The sequence below is a fragment of the Coloeus monedula genome (assembly GCF_965178545.1).
Source record: "Coloeus monedula genome assembly, chromosome: 21".
In the NCBI taxonomy this organism is placed as follows: Eukaryota; Metazoa; Chordata; class Aves; order Passeriformes; family Corvidae; genus Coloeus; species Coloeus monedula.
This window is the reverse complement of record NC_138801.1, coordinates 207,692-211,379: the sequence shown is the minus strand read 5'-3', so window position 1 is coordinate 211,379 and position 3,688 is coordinate 207,692.

Here is a 3,688-nt window from a genome sequence, read left to right as displayed (position 1 = left end):
TCAGTGGTGTCAGTGTCTACATTTAGATATTTAATTACTAAGGGGCTTGCATTTTAGATGCTATTACTGAAGTACTACAAGAAGCATTTTAATACTCATCTACCAACTAGAAATCAAGAGTCTTTAGAGACAACTACTTGCCAGCATTAATTGCTTAGTTCTGAACAGATGATCATTTGAGTTTTGTGCTCCAAAACCTCATCCAGCTTTCAAAGCAAAACCAAAAACCCAGCCAGGTGGTGGCAATCCATCCGTGCCGCTCCAAGGCAGGTCTGTTGGGGAGAGACACCCTGCTTCATTTCCCACAGCAGCATTTATGTTTTGTGTTCTGCCACATGTATCAGTAGGGCTGATGCTGCTCCTAGCAAGTGTAGGTACACTCCTCCTCGCCCACAACCTTGAATTTAACAGGAGCATCCCCAGTGGAGCTGTAGGCCATGGTTATCTTGACCGACCTTGGGATTTGGAGGGGCTGGAGTTGAGTGGGTTAGTCCCTGAGTCCCTGTTGGTGTCAGAGTAGCTATTCCAGCAAAACCTCCCTTCAGATCTCCTTCTTTGCCAGTAATGCAGAATGAGGTAAACAAGACCTGACTGTTAGGAGAGGGATAAACACTGTTGCCTTTACCCGGAGAACAGAGAGAACATGGCGTGCTGCTAGTATTCCATACCTCTGTTGGTTTGGTTTTGTTGAGTTGGGAGAATTGCTTGAGCTGGTCAGGCAGCTATCAGGGTCAGAAATAAGATGCAGCAAGGTTAGTCTGTGGAACTTGATGAAGTTTACTTTTAGAGCCATGGTGCTCTGCAGGTCCTACAGAAAATATTTGCTGGTTTTCCTTCATTTATAAATTTCCATTCAGAGACCAGTAACAGCAGCAGACTTGCGAGTTTGGGAAGAGCGTGAGCTGACATGGTCCTCGACACCTGCCCTGTAAGCATCCTGAATGTGTTTGCAGCAGACAGCCTGTGCACTGGGTGGCAGCACGGGTGTCACACAACACTGGACACCTTGTGGAAATTCCGTGGAGTGTGCAGGTGCAACAGCACTGCCAGGCCCTGGTACCTCAGTAATTGCTGTTTGATGGCAAGTGGGAAGCATCCTCATTACAGCTGGCTGCTTTTTACGTCCTTTAGTCCATCAAAAAATGTGCTGTGTTTTCTGTATACTGCTCTCCAAGTACAATCTAAAAGGATTCTAGATAAATTTACCCTTTACTTCCCCTAAGGGCACCAAACGTTTTGGGACTGATGGGGGAAGGGAACTAGGTAGTTTCATTCCCATAGAAGTGTATGTTTCTAGTGCTTCTGGAAATGTGGTTTTCAATAATAATGGGATGTATGTCTGCAGCACTGGAGCAACAGGCATGCATGGTGTGTGCAATAGTGTCTAGACAGCATGCCCTATAACACGAGTGGTATTGAAATTATAAAAGTCACTTAAAAGTCTTAATGAAATAAAACATTTTTTCCTTTAAATTGCCTTTTTTTTTTTTCTCCCATTTAAAAATTGTATAATTTTGAAAAGCACAAAATTCTAGCACTAGCAAAAGGTAAATATGCCACTATGGGTAGTGGTAAACTACCAGTCCTGGTAACCTGTCCCTGAATGTAGTGGAGTTTGGTCAAGGACAGAGAAAAGTTGTACTTTCATGAAGGCTCATACTTCTATGTCCACTATCAAACAGCTTTTTTTTTTGGACTCTTGTTGAAGACAGACATGTTCTGATACAACTTCCCCAAAAATCTTGTACTCTAAACCAAAAGACAACAGATGTTGCCAGAAGAGGAAAAGATTGAAGAGTTTTGATCAGAGCACCCAGGGTGAACTCTCCTGTCATTAAAACAAAGGAGGGCTCTGAAGATGACATTTTGAGGCAGTTTGGTAAGGTTCATCAGTATGAGGCAGTATCAGAGAAATTACAGAGGTGTTTGTTTGAAAACGCAGTAAGTAGACAAAGGACAGTGATCCTGGCTAGGTGTAAAGGAAATGCGATGATAAGAAAATAGACTTGTTGAGGATTAATGGAAAAACACATAAAAGTGAAGAACCACAGTTGCTTTTGGAAGAGAAAACTTGGGAAAACAATGAAGGGATATCACCAAAGCAACAAGAATAGAAAACTGGGTAGGTTTTATGAGTTGAAATTTGCCAAGCTAGTCAGAGAAAGCTTAAATGGTGTTACAATGAAATTTTCACACAATGTAACACAGTGTCTGTCACTTCAAGAGCCATTCATAACACATCAGAAGACTTCACAGTATCTGACCAGTCTTTCGAAATATTGGTTTCTCTCCTTGTATAGAGAGGAAAATATTTGGATGTGAAGACACAGAGTTCCACTGTGCTCAGGTGGGAGATGACATAGGTCATTTGCCCATGTAATCTGGCTGATAACTTCAAAGGACCCCTTTTCTGCCAGTTTTGTCCCCATGAAAATAGGGAAAGAAGGGAAATTATAGTTGTGTGTATAAGATTTTAAAATTTTAAAAATGTCTAGCTAGTAGAATAATTCTGATATCCTTTGCACTTTAAAATTATTCAATTTTTACTTTAATTCAGCTTTTTTTTCTAGCATTGGATTTCAACTTTATCTAGTTCTACCTAAGGGTACATCATTTACATTGGGTAGGTCATGTTTGTTTAAAGTTGCAATCCGTGGCAATAATTACAGTGTCATAGTACAGTATGTGTTGTTAAACTTTAACTTACCTGCTTGTTTAGAGTTTGTGCCTAATAAGTGGAAAGTACTTCAGGTTATTTCAGCGAAGATATTCAATGAAAGTACTTTATTCCATGAACTAAATTAACTCCCATGAGACCCACCACTTGGAGCACTGTATCCAGGCCACAAGGATGATCAGGTCCCTGGAGCATCTCTGCTATGGGAGACAGGCAGAGAAAGCTGGGGACCAGTTCACCTGGAGAAGAGAAGGCTCTGGGGAGACCTTAGAGCCCCTTCCAGTGCCTAAAGGGGCTCCAGGAGAGCTGGAGAGGGACTTAGGACAAGGGCCTGGAGTGACATGACAAGGGGGAATGGCTTCCCACTGCCAGAGGGCAAGGAGAGATGAGATACTGGGAGGGAATTCTTCCTTGTGAGGGCGGGCAGGTCCTGGCACAGGTTGCCCAGAGCAGCTGCGGCTGCCCCTGGATCCCTGGAAGTGTCCAAGGCCAGGTTGGACGGGGCTTGGAGCAACCTGGGCTAGTGGGAGGTGTCCCTGCCCATGGCAGGGAGGTGGAATGAGATGGGCTCTTAAGTTTCTTTCAACCCAAACCATTCCGATTCTATGAATGTTCTGAAATACCCGAATTTTTCTCATCCTAGCTGGCATCTCTGAATTCAGCATCAAGGGAAAAACAGACTGAGAGATTGGATACTTATTTAAAAAGTGCTATAAAATACCACTTTCAGCAAAGCAGGAAATGGAAGACAAAGATTTTGTGAAGAAGTTTTGTTAAGAAGGCTAAGGGAAAAAATTGGTTCCAGTTAAAAAGAACTGGTTCTGTTCACCTGATCTTTGTGTACATGCAGACACAGGCCCCATTGCTTAACTTTTCATAATGCAAACTTATTGAAAACAGGTTGACATATGGAATTTATACTCTTCCAGCAATAATCACGCAGAGAAAATGAAGCCCAATCTCATGGATGCTACATTTCATGAACTATATGAAACAGCATAGTACAGTTGT